We start from the raw sequence: 20,997 nt of genomic DNA on the forward strand, positions 1-20,997 counted from the left end.
AATTCATTCTGACTGGTCCCTTTCACATTTTCATTAGTCAAGGAAGAGACAGGAGTGGTGTATGGCTATTAAGCTTGATTTGGATCAGAATCTTCTCTCCCTTTTGGCTTGTTAGAATTTCATTACATTTTAATAGAATTTCATCACAGCTGCAATATCCCTGTATGTTTTAAAGAGTGGCAGAGCTCTTTTCAAAAGGCAAAATGGATAAAAAAAGCTAGAAAGCAAATGGAAGGGTTTCAAAACTTCTTTAGTCAGGCAGTGACAGTATCTGCCTCATGAAGAGCCCTAGTTGAATTGATAAGAGGACAGATCATTTGTTGGCTTCCTTACTCATTTATTTGTTGAAAATGCTTAGATACTACTGTCCATTACAAAGCAATGAAATGGTCTGATCTCAATAAACTAATAACTCTAGTACAGCAGAAAAGAATTGTAGCAGGAAGAAAATTACTCTAGTACAGCAGAAAAGAATTTAACTATAAATATAAATTTCTAAAACCTTTAAACTTGTTATGGTTTATTGTACTGTATGTTTACTATACATTTTAATTTTTAAAAAATGATTTAAATTTTTTGTAAATTTTAAAACTTCTAAACGTTTTCATGAACATTACATTTTTTGGTTCTTAAAATTTTACATAAATTTCAAATTTTTAAAGTTTTAAAATTTTCATAACATTTTATATATTTTAATTTTGAACAAAAGAGAAAATTATTTTAAAATCTTTCATTACTCTTTGAAAGATCACATCTAAAAATAGTCATGTAAAAAAGCCTAATACTTTTCTGATTTGCAAAAGATGTGCCATGTATGTACTTACACCCAAGGAATACCCAAATTATATATGTACCAAATCAGAGGTGGTATTCAGTAGGTTCTGAGCAGTTCTGGAGAACTGGTAGCAGAAATTTTGAGTAGTTTGGAGAACCAGTAAATATCACCTCTGGCTGGCCCCACCCCCATCTATTCTCTGCCTCCTGAGTCCCAGCTGATTGGGAAGAAATGGGGATTTTGCAGTAACCTTCCACTGGAGTGGGGAGGGAATGGAGATTTTACAGTATCCTTCCCCTGCCACCCCCACCAAGCCACGGCCACAGAACCGGTAGTAAAAAAAATTTGAATCCCACCACTGTACCAAATGTAAATTAATTGAAACACTTGAGGAAAAAATTAAAAGTCTGGAGGAAAAATCAAAGGGTTTAAACAAGGATAGCCTGAAACAGTAAAATCCAAGTTAAAGGAAGAAAACTGTAACCAAACTGAACACAGTAAAGAATTATTAACTAAGACAGAAAGTGAACCTTTAGACTGATGGTATATCATCTATAAAAAAATAAAATAAATCAAACCCAGACTAGTTTGGTCTAGTCATGGTGGCTCATCTGAGAGATTGGCGCTAGCGTATGCTGGCCTACCAATTCCAGGAAGGGTTGACAAGGAACTGTATCACAACTGCCTGCCCCAGGGGTGCCCTGTGACCTTTAAGCATGTTACCAGTTAGCCACAAATGTGGAGAAAGCCCTGATGGAGTACTGGGAGCATGCTGCACATGAGAACCAGTCCTGCTGAATGCTGGTGAGACACACAGTGCCCCATGGGGGAAGAGGGAGTATAGCCCCTGCCACAGGTGAGAATCCTTGCCAGAGCCTGGGAGCATGTTTCTGATGTAGGAAGGAAGGCCAACAAGCAGCCGGTTACTTCATGCCATGGCCAGCATTTGCACTATGGGGCCCGACCCAGCTGAAATTGAGAAAACCACTTGCAAAGCCAAAAAAGAAAACCCGGATAGTTCACTAGGTCATGGAGGTCTTTTCCCAATCCTGATCCACAACAAGCCTGGCTTGATCTTCTACGAAAGCGACAGTGAAGGGAAAGACGACTTGATGGTAAACGGCACCAACATCCCTATGACAACCCAGGTGGAGATTTTGTTACCCTCCTTGGGAGTAAGGGAGGTCCTTACAGCCTTGTTGGACTCAGTGCCTTATTAGCCTTCAGACAGTGGAGAAACTAGGATGGAGGCTGAGGAAGTTAAGGTAGCCCATGGGGTTCTGGGAGTTGAAGTCCACAAGTCATAAAAGGGCCATAGCTCCCACCTCTGATTTAAATGATTTGCTGATCTATTCAGAGAAATCTGCCCTCCATACCAAAAACTTGTAAGCAGCATTTCAATATATTTTTGACTATACCATCTATGTCCGTGATGGCGAACCTATGGCGCACGTGCCAAAGTTGCACGCAGAGCCCTCTCGGTGGGCACGTGCTCTGTCGCCAGCTGCTCTTCTGGTTTCTGATACCCTGATCTTTGGAGGTACCAGAGTGCCGGAAAATGGCCTGAAAATGCCCCCAAAACAGGCAGTTTTCCGGATCTTTTCTGGGTCTTTTTCAGGCCATTTTCCAGCGCTCTGGTTCCTGCGAAGACCAGCCTGCATCAACGAAGACCATTACAAAAACAGCCTGAAAACGGCCCAAAAAAGGGCCCCAAAATACCCCTAAACAGCCCCAGTAACAGCCAAAAAACAGGCATGTGCTTGCCAGCCAGCTGATCTTTCGGTTTCCAGTGCTCCGGCGCACGCACATATACGCACACATGTTCCAGTTTGGGCACTCGGTGCCAAAAGGTTCACCATCACTGATCTATGTTAAGCTGGAGAAATGTGCCTTTTACTTTTATGCATTGCATCATTTGATATGCCATATTTTCTCTGAAGGAATTCAGATGGATCTGACTAAAACATTTTTGGGAGTTTTGCCCATTTTGATGATAATTTTTGTTGTATTGACCACATTATTAGTCTCTTCCTACAAAGGAGATTAGCTTGAAATGAGATTCAGAGCCCACCCCATATCCCATGCCCATCTTTTTGCACTCCAGCAGTGCCAATCAATGAACTGTTCTGCTTCATTCCTGTGGGTTGCCTTCTCATGTGGATTGATGCAACTGGTACTTCAGATAGTTCTCTCCATGAAACCTGCCAGTCCTGCTTCATGGAAATATTAACTGCTCAAAAGCCTGACATTTTTCTGGTTGTAAAATTTATCAGGTGTTTTTTTTTAAATTTAGATGATTTTTTAAATAGATGTTATATAATATAATAGTCAAGAATTCTGATGCAGAAAACATTCTCAGGCAACTCCATTTCCTCAATTATCTTTACTGAGATCCAGATGCCAAGATCACCAAAGAAACGTTGATGATAATTGCATCCCCCAGAGAACTATCTATCAGCCTTCGGTTATTGTCACAGGATATTCTTTGAATTCGACTGTCAAATTGGCCAATTATATCCTGGGCCTTATATAGTATAACTGGCTGAGTTCTAGTGAATTTTCAAAGCCTTTCTGCACTTGCTATACTGGCTATCACATTTATGGTAACCTTGGCTCTTTGCTCCTAATTTCATCTCAGCTTCCTCTTCCACATTCAGCAATAGCTGTCTCTTGCTTGCCCCTACAAGTTACATGTATCAACTCTTGAATTTTTTTTCTTCATATCCTGATTATTGCCCTCAAATGATTTTTGTTTCTACATTTTTTTATTTTTGAACAAACCCCATCATCAATGTTTTCTCTTTTATAACAGTTTTTTTTAGTAGAAATGTATATGCAGAGAATTCTCCTTTCACCAGAAACAACAGCAACAAAACAAGTAGAGGGAAAAGGAAGGATTGTTGTTATTATGATCAATCCATTACATTATTTTATAGATTTCATATGTATGTAAACATTCATGCCACACTTTGCTCTCTACAATATATATCAAGTTGGCTTTGGTGGGTCCCCCATATATATTCCTTCCTGGACCATGGAATGCTAAAGCCAGGAGCTCTTTCTCTCATTATATATCAACTAGATTGTTGTAATTAACCCCACATGGATCTCTCCTTGAAGACAACTCAGAAATTTCTGCCTGTTTCTTGAACAATACAAGACTATTCACAGAGTATCTCTCTTGAAGGAGCTGCATAGGCTGGTGGGAGGCTTCTTGCCCCTATTCAAGGTATTGGTGACTACTTATTGATATAGCTTGGGACTTTGTTTCCTTCAGGACTGCTTTCTCCTGATAGACTCTGTATGATATAGCAGGGAAACTCCATGCTTCATCCACCCTTCCTTCATTTTTTGAGAAATGGATTCTTTGAAATCAGAAACAACCTTCTCAATAGCAGCATTCGCAGTTTAAGAAGCATGCCTCTTAATTCATGTTGACCCCTGCTATTTTATCCTTCAGGAAAGACAGTCCTCTTTCAAGAGGCATTTGGATAGGGTGGATTAATAAAGATTGATCAGGACAAGAAGCAGACACCACAAATATTCCCAGTACTGCTTTATTTTAAGACAATCCATAAGCGAAGCATCTATTCAATCACTTTCTTAATGACCCCTCCCTATATTTGCTTTCCCTGATATAGTTATTTAACAACTGTGAGGGGAATTAAGCAGACCATGAGGTGCCTCAGGTATTGGGAAGTCCTGGGAGATCTAGTGCAGGCCCAAGACTGCCTGCCCCAGGCCTCTCAAACACCTTTACCTTTGCTCTGCTTCCCATTCCTTGGGGTCCATATGGCCTTGAACCTGCTGTCCAGAGTTTTCCAGAGCTCATATTGAGGAAGAGGAGCAGAGCAGAGCAGAGCAGACCACTCTGTCCATCAGTGTTCCTAGGCTGCATCTGCAACTTGAAAGTGGATACCATTTTTGAAACAGCCATAATTCATTGTTAAATTGGTAGTATCTAATAGTTTGAGCCTAATGACAAGAATAAATAACAGGGGAGATAACTCAGGAATCCCTGAGTTATGTCCCTAGTGATGGCAACTTATTCAAGATTCCAAAAAATTAGATGAATTTTGTTGTTGCAAAAGACTTACCATATCCCTCCAAGATTGAGTAGCTGTGGTTTCCATCATCCCGATTTGTACATCTTGTTCCATCTTTGATGATAGGGGGAGAAATTTTAGCCCCCTCAGAGAAGGCTCGCAATCTGGGAGTCCTCCTGGATACACGGCTTAGTTTAGAAGAACACCTGACAGCCGTGACCAGGGGGGCCTTTTACCAGGTTCGCCTGGTACGTCAGTTGCGCCCCTTCCTGGATCGGGATGCTCTGTGCACAGTCACTCATGCCCTTGTCCTTTCTCGCCTGGACTACTGCAACGCTCTCTACATGGGGCTGCCCTTGAAGAGCCCCCGGAGGCTTCAGCTGGTCCAGAATGCGGCCACGCGGGTTGTCATGGGGGTACCTAGGTGCTCCCATGTTACACCCCTTTTAGGCGGCCTGCACTGGTTGCCAGTTGTTTTCCGGGTGTGATTCAAGGTATTTTATTATGACCTTTAAAGCGCTCCGTGGCTTAGGCCCAGGGTACCTGTGAGACCACCTACTGCCACCAGTAGCCTCCCACTGTCCAGTACGATCCCACAGAGTTGGCCTCCTCAGAGTGCCGTCGGCCAGACAGTGTCGGCTGGTGACCCCCAGGGGGAGAGCCTTCTCTGTGGGAGCGCCTTCCTTCTGGAATGAGCTGCCCCCGGAGCTTCGCATAATCCCTGACCTCCGGTCCTTCCGACACGCCCTAAAAAGTTGGCTTTTCCAGCAAGCCGGCCTGGCCTGTTAGTTTTAACTCATTTTTAAATGTATTGTCTTATAAATTCGGCTTGGTTTTTTTTTTTTGGGATATGTATTTAATTTCTTTTTAACTTTTGGGATGTGTGTTTTTTAATGTTGTACGCCGCCCTGAGTCCTTTGGGAGAAGGGCGGCATATAAATCCAATAAAAACAAACAAACAAACAAACAATGTTTGACATGCAATATCCACTATCTATCTTTTATGCTAAATGTAACATGAATATTGTCAAGATGAAGGTCATTTTAAAGATGGATGGATGAATACTTCTAGCTGGATCATAGATGGGAGACAGTGAAATGAATGTACATTTTATTGGCATACTTTTATCTATAGATGCAGATGCTGGTGAGTCATAAAAAATGCATATGTATGGATGTATGTATGTATGTAGGAATTCTGGGAGTTGAAGTCCACAAGTCTTAAAGCTGTCAAGTTTGAACACCCCTGTAGGATTTTTTTTCTAAAGGGTTAGGGGTGCAAGGGTCTTGTAATTTGACAGCTTTAAGACTTGCACACTTCAATGCCAGAGTCCCTGAGCCTACATGACTGGAGGAGGAATTCTGGGAGTTGAAGTCCACAAGTCTTAAAGCTGTCAAGTTTGAACACCCCTGCAGGGTTTTTTTCCTAAAATGTTAGGGGTGCAAGGGTCTTGTAACTTGACAGCTTTAAGACTTGCGTGCTTCAAATGCCAGAGTTTCTGAGCCAACATTTTGGTTGCTAAGCAAGAGCATTGTTAAGTGAGTTTCATTACATTTTGCAAGTTGGCCACTCCCACCCAGTCACATGACTGCCAGGCCACTCCCACCCAGTCACGTGACCACCAAGCCACTCCCACCCAGTCACGTGACCACCAAGCCACTCCCACAAAACAGGCCACATCTACAGAAGAGGTACTAAAAAAATTTGAAACCACCACTGGTCACGACACACATAGAACCCTGTAATTCTGAGGTAGTGATATAGTATATGTATGTAATAGAACCCTGGATTCTCTACAATAATGGCTAATTATTGTCTTTTTTACTCAGTAGACTTCACTAGGATGAGAATCATCCTTCACAAGGAGTTCTCCAGCAAGACATAAGCTATTCAGAATTATACAGCATTGATGCCTTTACCAGCCAAAAAAGCTTGTCTTTCTCTCTCCTGCTGACAAGGCATACCTACATGTCAGCTACCAGATTCTCTTCACTGAACAACTGATTTCAGTTTATATTGGGACTGATGCTATAGTTTTCAGCAGATTAATATAATGGAATAAGGAGGATGGTGATAAAAATGGGTATTGAACTTTATGCCTGTAATTATTGCTATGCTTTCACCTATTATGTACATTTATTGTTGGTATATCATGTTTCTAAACAAATATATGACCAGACAAGATCTTAAGAAATCCCATCAAGTTAAACTCCAGGGAATACTTGCGGAAAACTGGGCATGCAGATTGGGAAGGTTGAAGTTTGTTGGTATTCACCCTTTCTAATCATTCCACATAGAACAGAGAGACTGTGTGGCTTGGGATATGCTAAGCAATAGTCAGTACTAGGCATTGCTTTCTGTTTCAATACAAAAATCAGCCTCTTTCTCCCAATTAAGCATCTTTCATAAGGGAACTTGGAAAGCAATAACAATATTTTTTCTGCTTCCCTATCCAGCACACAACACATGCATAGGATCACAAGTCAAACACAAGCTACCCTTATGATGATTCAAATTGATCAAAGGTATGGCTACCACTAATACCACTATTAGAAATATTTTATCAATGTGCAAAATCCAATAAATTGTGCAAGGGGGGAGGGAAACATTAGAAAAATGTTAGAAATTAAATAGAAAAGAACATAAAAAAGAATGGATGTTAAACACCCCTGATTTGCCCCAAGACCCCTTTAGCAGCCCTCTGAACTACCAGCAAGCCTCAGAATTTATTTATTATTTATTTATTTTATTAGATTTCTAGACCGCCCCCTCTCCCTGAAGGGACTCGGGGTGGTGTACAGGTACAAAATTAAGACCATCCAATCGATAATAAATATAATTAAAATCGGATTAAATAATAATAGTACAATCCTAACACTTAGTCTTACACCTCACTGGTTCCATCAAAAAATAGGAATCCCCACAAGATAAAGGAAGACTCCAGATCCCCTCATTATAATCCACACCCTCAGGGCAAACTTACATCTCTAAACATGCATCTCATGATCAAAGCCCAGAGCAGGAATACCTCAATCTGCATATCTAAACATCAAAACCTACTTGTCATTATATATACCTTTACTGGTAGACCCCTACTTCAACTATTTATGTGGTTAAATGACTAAACTACTTCTAGTTGCTGCCTATTTGTGTTTATTCATGATCCAGATCAAAAAATTGGACTAAGAAAATTCTTCTAACAACAGGAAATGTGAAAACTGTATCACCACTTTTCCCTGAAGGCCTCCCACTCTATCTCCAGTTCTTTTGGATATTGTTTCTCTCCATTATTCTGATTCCATTTTAAGAAAAAGCAGAAAACTTAATTTTTAATCAAGTTTCATGTAGATTGTTAGATCCATACAGTAAACTAAAATAAGAGTAGGAGCGCCAGTCCCCAGGGTCTGCCCAGATTAGAACAAGGTTCTCTGTGCTGATCTGATGCTCAAAGGTCAGAGCTGATAAAGTGAACACAAATCCTTTTGCTTAGCCAACTGTGGCAGGCCAGGAACAGATGAAAAAGGGATGAGACACTTTCTCAAAGGGAAGATTCACAAACAATAAACTAAACTAGACTGTTAACTCTGTTTGATAAGGTGACCAACTGTCCTCCTTTAGGGAGGACAGTCCTTCTTTTGTAAGTTTTGTCCTCCCTCGAAAAGTGTCCTCCTACATGTCCTCCTTTTCGATATTTGAAGACTAATCTGTTGCGCGTTATTTGACGTATTTGTATTTGACATGACAATTCGTCAAGGCTCGGTATAGTGCAGTATAAGATGCGATTATGAGACGCATGCACTCCGTATGGGAGACCTTGAGAGAGAGCGTCGCATGCAAGTGGCTTTGTTTACTTCTTACTGAAACACGACACGGCACATACACACGCAGTAGACTGAGATTGAGATTGAATGTTGATACTGCAGCACTTGCCGTAAAATTCAATATGAAGGATATTTCTTGTTCAGATATTTCCAATATATTGTTAGAAGATGATACATTGACAAAAAATATTAATTCAATGGAAAAGTACTCATTTAAATAATAATTAACAGGCATGTAAGCATAATTACAATAAAATGTTACAAATGTTTTTATTATGCATATATCATATTTTAGTGTATTATTGTTGCAATGAATAAAATATTTCTTTTATTTACGATATTTTTTCCCCAATTTATTTGTCTTCCTTTTCATTGTAAAAATGTTGGTCACCTTATGTTTGATAAATAGCACAAGACAAAAATATATAAGATTTCTCTTTTCCAACCCTTTTCTCCTCCTCTTTTTTTCATTTTTCAGTACTTGCAATTACAGAAAAAGAAGAAAGTGGCCACATTGTGTTGCTTTATGGAAACTCTATCACCTTTACATAACATAAAAGAATACAAATTCACTGGGTAAAGGAAGTAGGCTTGCAGTATCTTTTGGCTGTCTGAATTCCCTCATCTCTCTGAAGCGACTAAAGAGACCCCTATCAGAGGACACCTGCTTGTCAGTGACCCCACTGGCTTAATACATTACAATGGGATTCCTCAGATTTGCTAACATTTTTCAAGGACAGAAGATAATAACCAATTTCATTGTATTTAAGTACAATGACAATAAAGATTGTAGCTGTTTCTGTCAAGGATTAATTCCAGCCAGTCAGACTTTCCTTTATTTACTTTTCATATTCTTTTTTTTTTGTACTTCTGAGAATTTCAGATTTTCTCTGATACATCTTTCTCTGTTTGAATGTCCCCATTCTAACTATGTGAATCCAATCCTTTGCTATAGGAGAAACCAATAAACATATTTGAAGACCAATTGTTAAAGGAAGCTGGTACTGTTATTCTTCCCAAATTCTCATTTAATTAGAAGAATGTCCATACTTAATCTAGTATCAGAATTTCTTTTAAGGCATAAGACAGGATGTATCTGTCTTTGGACAATGAAATGGACTACATGATCAGCAACATTAGCCAGGTTTGGGTGCAGCTGCATATTAATGTGCTCAGTCAACACAATGTCTGTATCTTCATGAAGCTGAAAATCTACAGAACTGTGGTTATCCCTTTCCTTCTGTACCACCAACATATCAAACAACTGGAGAAATTTCATATGTGCACTCCCCACTCCAAACTTGGCAATTATTGATCAAACTGCGTCTCCAACCTGGAAGTCTTGGATCATGCAAAGACTACCAGCACTGATTATCAGGTGGTTATCAGAGTCCAGGTGTAGTGGATTAGACATGTCATTAGAATGGATGACTACTTTATGCCTCACCAGTTTCTCTTTGATGTGCTGAAGACTGAGAAGAGACCTTGAGGTAATTCACTCAAATACTACAAACTTGCTGTGTAGGAAAGCCTATCACATTATGATATCCAGCCAAAGAAACTAGAACCTATGGCTGTGGACAGAACCTGCTGGCTTTGAAGACAGGTGCTGCCAAAAATAGAGAACTATGGCCACCCCTCCTCCCCAAACCACTATATTTATTACAACAATGAATTTTCAGCACCACAATTGTGGAAAATTCAGTACTTTAAGATTGGGATTGCAAAGCCACAGATATACTGCACAACAGCATGTTCTTCAAACCCAGAGGTCTACCTATGTATCAAAACCCACGTAGATTAGAGTTTTGATTCCTCTAACGTATCAGTCCTTTCTATTATGATTGTTGTAAAAGCAACAGCTATGACATACTCATATTTACTGTTTCATTAGGATTATCTTCTAAAAATAATTCTAATTATTAATAAAATAATAAAGTTGGAAGGGACCTTGGAGGTCTTCTAGTCTAGCCTCCAGCCTGTACCATTCCATCCAATCTCTTCTTTAAAATATCTAGTATTGGGGCACCCACAACTTCTGTTCCTCTGATTAAATTGTTCTCATTGTCAGGAAATTTCTCCTTAATTCTAGGTTGGATCCCATTTTGATAAGTTTCCATCCATTACTTTTTTTCTTTTTCTCAGGTGCTTTGGAGAATAAGTTGTCTCCCTCTTCTTTGTGACAGCCTCTCAAATATTGGATGACACTGCCTCTGTTGCAGAAACTGAAGACTGCTTGAGGACAATTATTATAAAAGATGAACAGAATGAAAAGGATAGCCCCCCTCCCCTTGAACATCAAGAAACTGTCATATTCCCTGGAAAACTAGAAGAATTTAAATTAAACAATAAGATCATAGAAGTTGTTGATAGTTAGAAGTTTCTAGTGTCTAAAATGGATAAAGATGATGGATGTACAAAAAAGATTAAACAATAAATAACAATGGGCAAAAAGACACTGAGGAGTCTAGACAAAGATAAAATTTTCCAATCAATACAAAATTTAGAATTTGATTGTATAATATATATAGAGCTCACTATTCCCCCTTTCTGTCCTTCGGCTCATTACAGAAGATCATCCAGGCAGAAAACCATATTTTGTGTTGTATTTGTGCTGATAAATAAATAAAGGGAGACTAGTATAGATCTATTTCAAGCTATTTAGCTCTCATCAGCTAATATGGTTTTCTGCCTGGATGGTCTTCTGTAATGAGCCGAAGGACAGAAAGGGGGAGTAGTGAGCTCCCTCCCATATCTGGGCATACCAGGGATTGTAACACAAATACATATATATGTAAGTATGTATGTATGTATGTATGTATGTATGTATGTATGTATGTATGTATGTATGTGTTTTCGTAGACCTGTATATACATATATATGTATTTGTGTTACAACCCCTGGTATATACTAGTCTCCCTTTATTTATTTATCAGCACAAATATAACACATATACATACATACATACATACATACGTGTGTGTATATAGTATTTACTTACCTTCCCTACCAGTTCGCAAATGTGAGTGCTTTCACATGCACTAATAACATGTTCGTCATTACCACCCATATAGTTTCAAATTCATTTTTCACACAGTTAAACCCATAACGTTTTTTGTCTAATTTAAACCTTTCTTTTAGTTATAAATATGAAAATGAATGACAGACATCTTCCTTGAACTATGTAAAAGTATGTTAAATTGCAAGAAAGGTTTCATAAGCAATTTTGCTGCATTACAGTAAAGAGTTTCTCTTCATGACTTAATTTTCAACAATACTTCAGAGGCAGATAATGAGAATTGATGATCTGGAGTTTACTTTGTGACTACGATATGCATTTTTCTCACACACTGAAAAAAGTAACTATCTCAAGTTAATTCATGAGATAGGCATATCCAACCCAAATATTCATTTAAAAAAAAGATTTGCCACATGTTTATGGAGATTCTCAGTCACCCAGGTCATAGTTGTCTCAAAAGTTTTTTTTTTTTTTTGCAACATGTTCTTAGTAAAATTGATAGGTGAGCTAGGAACTAGACCATGTAACCAAGGGAGTACATACTTTAATTCTAAATATATTACACTGTTTCTAATTTGGGAACAATAGGAAACAGAAGAACTGTAATAGCTATCTTTGCAGCAGAAGTTACGTATCTCCTTTTAATAAATGAGACTTTTCAGATGGTAGAATTTCATTCTATAACAACATTGGAAGCTTTTGTTATTGTTTAAATGAAACATTGGAATGGATTTGAAAAGACCATATATGGCCGTGATGGCAAACCTATAACACACATACCATAGGTGGCAAGCAGAGCCCTCTCTGTGGGCATGCCAGCTGTCACCCCAAACTAGCTCCACTGCACATGTGGGCAGCCCTCCCACCAGCCAGCTGGCGGGAAGAGATAGGCACATGCGGGGATGTACGTGCACACACCCCCGTGCCCCATTTTGGGCCTAGAAAGTCTCCTACACCAACCTGAAAGCAAAAAATGAGTGAGGGTGTTGGGTACAGGATGTACGCACATGTGTGGGGTAGGGTGGCTTGTGCAGGGCCACGGTGCATGCACGGGGGAAGGGCGCATGCACAGAGGCACTCGTAATGAATTTTGGGGTTTTGGGCACATGCGCACACATTCGCATGCGCACTTTGGGCACTCGACACCAAAAAGGTAAACCAGCACTGATATATGGTATCTGCTGTATTTAATTACAATAGCAGAACTGTGTTTTTACTAATCTAAAGGTTTCGTGGGCCTTCATTTTCCAAGACTGAAAAGAAATTAAAGGTTCTTTCAGAAAAAAAAATAGATTCCATCTTTGACTCTCCTTACAGTAGTTTATGGATAGATAATTGTCTCTATTATTGTAAGGCTAGGGTGTCTTTGTCGCACTTCACAACCAGAATAGGTTGTTTAAGGCTACCCACTGAGTTCATAGCATTGGATAAGATTTGAACAGAGAATTTTCCAGATTACAATCTGCATATATTGAATTTCAATATCTTCTAGCAAGCAACACTGTAATTACAGAATACATTTCCAGTGAAATTATCTAATCCCTTGTTCAGCGAAGGAAGCAGTAAAACCATCAACTTTAATGAGAACAGCATGAGATGTACAATTAGAATTGCAGTTGAAAATCCATGTTCAGTTCAATAAGTTACAGAAGGGATAGTGACTCTAATGAAAGAACTGCATGTGAATCTTAACTACCAAAATTTTAGTTAAAAGAATACTCTTTTAAAAACAAGCAATGAATTTTAAACATTACTACAATTACAGGCAAAAGCTTTATTCTTTTGTGATTGATGCTGATGACAAAATACATCAAAATGGGTGTGTGTGTGTATAATTTAACATGTGAAATATAAGGGCATAAGCTTGCAGTTGTGCACTGTGTCTTTTAAAAGATAGCCTCACTTAGTATGAACTTGTTTCAAACAGATATTTTCAGGATTGAATATGCATTTGAATTTCCATTCTGGATGGTGAAGGGTCTTGAACAATATATCTTCCTTCCTTATGTTAATTCAGTTGCCCTCTTCTTCTGATAGAATATAGGTAGTCTTTGATTTATGACCATTAATTTAGCAACCATTTGAATTTAGGACAATGATAGAAAAAGTGAACTTATGACTGGTCCTTGCACTTACAATTCTTGCAGCGTACAGTCATGTGATTGTGATCCAGTGCTTGGCAATCATAGGATTGCTATTTGCGACCTTCCCAGGCAGCTTCTTGAAAGCAAAATCAATGGGGAAGCCATCTGGGCGGTTTGCAAATTGAAATCACAATATCTGCACTGCCAATGACACTGATTAACAACAAATTTTCCAATCCCAATTATGGCCATATGTCAAGGACTATTTGTATTCAGATTTTTTTCAGAAATGGGAGGAAGGATGAATAGAAGTTACTACTCTTTGTCCTTGGTTGGTAACTCACATACTTGATAAGGACAGACAATAAATAGCAGATAAGCAAAAAAAGTGAAAACTGTAGGAGACAGTTAACAGAAAATCCTCTGCTGCCGTGAAGGCTAAGAAAGATGACACTTCAAGAATAGAGCAGGCCTCTTGCCTGTCTGTAACTTTAAATGACATTAGCCCTTAACATGAGCAGCAACCTCTCTGAGAGTTCTGGTGGAATAGACCATGATTTTGGACTTTAATTCCACTGAACTGCTGCAAAGCAAGATGACGACGCTTGTTGCTCTTAATTACAAAGGATGAACTTTAAAAGCAGTTATAAAATATTCATGAGAGGCAGGTATGGTAATAGCCTGGTATTAAATAACCAATCTTAGAGGTAAAACTGCTTCAGAAGCTGATTATAAGATTAATTGCGCAATAATATTGTGCAGTGGTGGGATTCAAATAATTTAATAACAGGTTCTGTGGGCGTGACTAGGTGATCCTGTGACTGGGTGGGTGTGGCTAGGTGATCCCGTGACTGGGTGGGCTTGGCTAGGTGGTCATGTGACTGGGTGGGCATGGCCAACTCGATGTCACTCACATGGAGGGGCACCTCACCTGGCTTCTCCTCACCCTCCCCTCCCAGCCAGTCCTTGCCTCGTCTTGCATGTTATGGTGTGAGAGGAAGCTTTTTCAAAGTCATCCTCCCTTGATACTAGCCAATAAGATGTGATTTTGCTATCAGAAGACCTGATGTCTTCCGGCGGCTGGTCCAAACTCCAGAAGGCAAGGTCTCTTCTTCGGTGCAACTGAGAGAAGCCTCTCAGCTATTGCCTCTTTGCCAGCCACTTCCTAGTAGCGGCGGTTGGCTGGAGGCTGCCGAAAACTACTGGAGGTCTCAAATGCACCGAAAAATCCGCTGCTGTTGCTGCCCTGTTCTTTGTGCTGGCCACACACATGTATCCCATTGTCTGCTGTGCTGGTCCGCTCAAACTTTCCAGTTGCTCGGACTTGCACCAATTGCTTCTTCTCCTGCTGTCAGTTTCTTTGGAGAATAGTGACTATGACAGCCTCCCAAGTACCGGAGTACAGGTATCATGTCACCTGTAAACCTTCTCTTCATTAGGTTAGACATACCTAGGGCTTTAACCAATTTTTCATATGCTTTAGCCTCCTTATCATCTTTTTTTGCTCTTCTCTACACTCTTTCCAGGGTCTCAGGTAAAAAATTCCCCTTGATAATCTAAAAAGTGGTCAGGTAAAGGGATAATAGTGATCTCCTTGTTATCTTTTCTAACAGCTGGAGTAATGAGTTCTGATTACTATTGTCTGTGAAGTAGACACTTTAATAAAAAAATTGATATAGATTCAACTTCTGACTTTGAACATACAAACATATAATTGTCTTATGGGATGCTGAAACATCTTCCAGTTGATGGGTAGGGCATTTATTTGTGCCAGGGGCAGAAACCAACTAAGCAGACCACACATGATTAAAAAAAAACAGCTAGAAAAAGTTCAGTAAAAAGAGCAATTCTAGTGTAATAAAAATGGGAAAATTTGGCCTATTTAATTGAATATCTAAATCCCAAACTCTCAAGCCTGAATTTTATTAAAGTTTGAGGTATAAAGTATATCACAATATTTTAAATCTTGATTTGCCTTGGAGTCAAATCTATTGTTCAGGTTAAAAAGACCCAAATGATTTGCTTTGCCCAAGACTTAAGTAGCATAGCAGAGATCTGCCTGTTTGCCTGCCTGCCTGCCTGCCTGCCTGCCTGCCTGCCTGCCTGCCTGCCTGCCTGCCTGCCTGCCTGCTTGCCTCTGCCTCTGTCTTAGGCAGACAAACTGGATTGAAAAACAGCTGTCTACCAACGCATGATGGACTAACAGTATAGATTATTGTGCATAACATTCAATGAAAATGCCTTCATCATGAAATGCATTATATACACAAGCAGATAGAAATACTTGATAGTATTGCAAATGTATACCGAAAATAAGACCTATCCAAAAAATAAGACCTATCATGCTTTTGAGTGCATGTGCTAAAATAAGACCTTCCCCTCAAATAATACCTAGTGAAGGGTTGGGCATGGCCAGCACAGGAGGCACCATTGAGCTGTGTGGCCGGCGCAAAAAACAGGAGGCGACGGCAGTGACGGGACTTCCGGTGGCAACACAACACAGCTGCTTGTCAGCTGTTCACCCCTGCCGCCATCCACGTACTTGCAGCCATGCTTCTCAAAACTCTGCACCATGCCATCAACATCTTGGAATGTTTTGGCAGGGAGAAGATGCAACTTCTGTTACCCGTGCTGGGGTTTCAACAGTGGCAGTGTGAGACTGCAAGATTCATTTTTATCTCCCTTCCAAAACATGCTCAGAAGGCACTGGCAGCAGACAGAGGCAGAGGGTGTTCCAATCAAACCTCTGTGTGTGTGTTTGTGTAGTGTGTGTGTGTGTACGCATGCGTGCATACGTATGTGCATGAGAAAAAGAGATCCAATCCAACCTCGGGAGAGTTATGTGTAGCGGCAGGGCTAGCGGCAGTGTGCTGTCTCTCTCTCTCACACACACATAAGCACATACAGAAAGATTTAATTGGATCACTGCCTCTGCCTGCTGCTGCTGTCCCGGCATGTTTTGGAATGGAGAAGGCACAGCTGCTATTGCCTGTGCTGGGGTTTGCACGTTGGCAGCGAGAGACTATAGGATTCATTTTTATCTCCCTTCCAAAACATGCTGGGAAGGCACCAACAATCAGAGTCATGGGGCCATCCACTCCATGTCCAGCAGCTGCTGCAAGCACATTTCATGAAAGAGCCGAGTCCAGCTTTTCACTTTTGAAGCATTCACCACTTGCTTGCAGTAACTGTCACAAGCAACTGCCCATGATGCTGCTGGCCTCGTGGGAGCTCTTTGGTCTCTTGATAGAACTGCTCTGGGCTGCTCTGCTAGCCTGCTGGGCTGCTCCTGCCTGGCATGGGGTGAGTCAACTGAGATCTACAATCTTCTGAGCATCCCCCACCACCACCACTGGCCTACCAGGGCCCCTTCATCAGAGGACACTGGTAGAGCCATGCTGCTTCACCTGCATTGCCTTCGGGCTGTTGAGCACTTTCCTGCAGGTCTACTCAGTGCTGCTTATGGTGGGCTACCAGCTGAGCCTGGCATTCTTCGGACCCTGGCCGTGTTAGGTGCTAGCTCTCATGCTCGCTGCGTACTCCAGGGTGCCCTGGAGTTCATGGTAGATCTGGGAAAACTCGCCCCACACCAGGCAAGAGCAGCCCAGTAGCTCGGCTGAAACCTCTGCTGCCAGGAGGGCAAAGAGCCCCCATAAGGCCAGCAGCAGCACAGAGCAGCACAGAGAGCCACTTGGCTGCCAGCGGCCAAAAGTGTCCCAGCAGCGGCAGGGCCAGCAAGCAGGGTAGGCGGAGGCTGTGGTGTGCCAAGAACTTAGGTCACTGCAGCTGATTAAGGTAAGACTGTTCTTGAAGAGGGCACAGGGCACAGAGTGCGTGGGGCCTCCTGATGCTTTTGCAGCCTCAATTGGTGGCAAAAGGATTCTTCTTCATCTTATTTTCAGGAAAACATGGTATATCCTAACAAATGACACTTTTCAGCTGAAAAGGTGCCTTTTTTTCCTGACAGGGAGACAATGATATGTTGTCAGGTTAATAGGCTAATTAATTGCTCTGTATCTTTTTGTTTTTTGTAGGTCTATTCTTCCTGCTGTTACATATATTAATTGAGGATTAATATAACTAAAGGATTTGCATAAGCATGCATTCTCTGATTCATAACAGATTTAACCACTTAATTAACAAGTTAAACAAGACTGTTAGAGAAAAACCCATTTGTCTCCTTCCATTTTAATCATCTTATTGAATTCACTGAATACCTGTTATTAATGGCACTTTCTTTATTCTTAATAATGGCCATCTAGTTAGCTCTTAATAATTGTTCCACCGTTACGTTGTTTAAGGTTTCCTACAATTATATCACATTAATGGAACATCTATTCAAAATAGTAAACTGCTATCTGCAGCTTTATTTAATCTTTTTCTGTAATGGGAGGCAAGCTAAGAGTATGTGCCTGCTCCAGAGATACTTCAACTTTGCAAATAAATGGTTTGTACATAACTCTCATGTGGAAAGTCATCCTCAAGGTTTCTAGGGCTAACCTGAAGACTGATGATTTGCATTGGTAGCAATCACACCTTCCCCTGAAGGTTTCTTAATTAATTATGTGAACAAAATCCTGCTGATACAAGAATGAATGTTTTCCTACAGATTAATGGAATAGATAGCCATCAAAATATATCTGCTGATTTAGGCTTAAAATGGAAATAAAATGAAAAAGTAAAAAAAGCTACCTATCTCTGATTATTTTTCAATAAATTGGAATTTTTCTATCATTTTAAAGCCTTGAGCAATATGCCTTCTATGGGATTCCTGATATGCTGTTTCTGCTACCTTAGCTAGGTCTCTTTTCTTTCTCTATTTCCACCAATTACACGTGGCCTGCAACTTATCCCTCCCCCAAGTTCAGCTGGAATCCATTCAAATGGGTGGATTTCTAGTTTGCAAATCAGAATGAGACATAGACTCATAAATCTTCCCAATTCCATATATTTAGATTATTTGCATTTAGCAAGATAAATACTGCTTTGCCAAACATGCCTTTATATTCTGCATCATTTAGAATAAACAATAACCTCCACTATTAGTGTGCAGATGTTTGGCAAAAGAACCCAAGTGCAACCCCCATTTTGAAAAATAACAGGTTGAATGATTAGGGAAAGACAAGTCATCATTTCCCATATTATGTAATTTTATACTATTAGCAACAAGAAACATTGGCATAAAACATTATTACCTGTGGAGGTGGTCAATAGTATTAAATATCTGGGGGTGCAGATAACTAACAATTTGACTTGGTCTTTTCATGAAGCAGGCAAACCAGTATTAGGATTTCCTTAGTTGGATAAGGAGAGCAGATTCTTCTCCTTCTGTCCTGGCCACTTTTTACAGAGGGACGATTGAGAGCATTTCAACAAACTGTCTCATTGTTTGGTTTGGTAGTAGCAGTGCCTCGGATGGAGGGTCCATACAGAAAGTGGTAAGGACAGCTGTGAAGATTATAGGAAGCTTGCTTCCTGTTATTCAGCATACAGTTTATAAGCTCTATGTGCTTAGAGCTTGAAGTATAGTTAGAAACCACACATGCCCACTTCATGGTCTGTTTTTGTTGCTTCCCTCTGGGGGAAGGTTTCAAAGTATCTATGCGGGATTACAAGATTCTGTAACAGCTTTGTTCCCTTATGCCATCCATCTTGTAAACTCGCAGGATTCTTCCCCCCCCCCCACCATGTATATGTATACATCTGAACTAGACTGTGGTGTTTCTCTGTGCCAAATATGTGTCTGTATGTGGGTATATGCATAATGGTTATCTTTTGAGAATTGAATGCAATGACATTTCATTTTAGTGTCTGCTGATTAGTGTACATAAAGTGACAATAAAGTTTCTACTCTACTCTACTCTACTCTACTCTACTCTACTCTACTCTACTCTACTCTACTCTACTCTACTCTATTCTTAAACTAGGATTCCAAGATCTCTCTTGCAGTTACTGCTACTGAGCCAAATTTCACTTTATCTGTACCTATACATTTGGTTTTTCTTGTCTAAGTGTAAAATCTTAAATTTTCTCAATTAAATTTCATGTTGTTAGATCGTGTCCAGTGTTCAAGTCTGTCAAGATTCTTCTGGCTCTTGAGCCAAATTTCTGAGATGTTGGCTATTCCTGCCAGCTTGGTGTCATCTGCGAATTTGATGAATTTATCTTCTATTCCCTCATCTATATTGTTTATGAAAATATTAAAGATACTGGGCCTAAAATGGAATCTTAGGGTACCCCATTGCTTACTTCCCTCTGTGTAGAAGTAGTTTCATTAAGGATTACATGATGAGTGCAGTTTGTCAGCCATTATAAATCCATCTGGTGGTGATACTACCTCACATGTTTCTAGCATACCAAGATGTGGGTTTAGTGGTGGGTTTGGTTGAACCGGCAGTGGTAGGGCGGCCTGGGTCGCTGGAACCGGCAGTGACCCAGGCCTGCCACACCCTCAAACTGGTTCCCTAGTTGCCGCCATTGCCGTCGTCATCTTGTTTTTTTAGTTCTGCGCATGTGCATGAGCAAAGCGTGCACACAAGCATGCACACAAGCGAACTGGCAGCCATCTAGAACCCACCTCTGAGTGGGTTGTACTCTACCTTGTCAAATGCCTTACTAAAATCCAAATATATTATGTTGACAGCATTTCACTGGTCCACTAATTTATCCACTTTGTCAAAGAAAAAAAAAGATTTGTTTGGCATGATTTGTTTTTGATAAACCAATGTTGGTTTTGGGTTATAACTTTACTTGCTACCAGATGTTCACAGATCTGTTGTTCGATTATCTTTTTCAGGATCTTCCCAGGAATTGATGTCAGGCTAATTAATATCTCTCTCTCTTTCTCTCTCTCTCTCTCTCTCGCATTCTTTTCAATGTGAATGGGAAGGGAATTTTGAAAGACTGGGGTATTTACATTATTTTGCTGCTTTGAATGAACAATGTTCATCCATGTGACCCTTTCAAATGTTTAAATCACTGTTTTCAAAGTCAGCAACTTTAAGATGTGTGGACTTTAAGTCCCAGCTGTTGCCAAGTGTGGAAAAAACACTGGTTTAAACTATCATGTCCTTTACTATAAAGGACAGCTTTTATTTCAGAAAGCTGATCTTTATATTTATTTAATTATTTATTTTCTTGGTTTCAATTTTTTGATAGACTAGAAAATATACATGTAATACTTTCCCCTTAAGAATTAGGTAAAGAACAAAATCTGTGATAATAGAATTTAATGTCAGATGCCCCAACTTA

Source organism: Natrix helvetica (genome assembly GCF_964273705.1).
Source record: "Natrix helvetica genome assembly, chromosome: Z".
NCBI lineage: Eukaryota > Metazoa > Chordata > Lepidosauria > Squamata > Natricidae > Natrix > Natrix helvetica.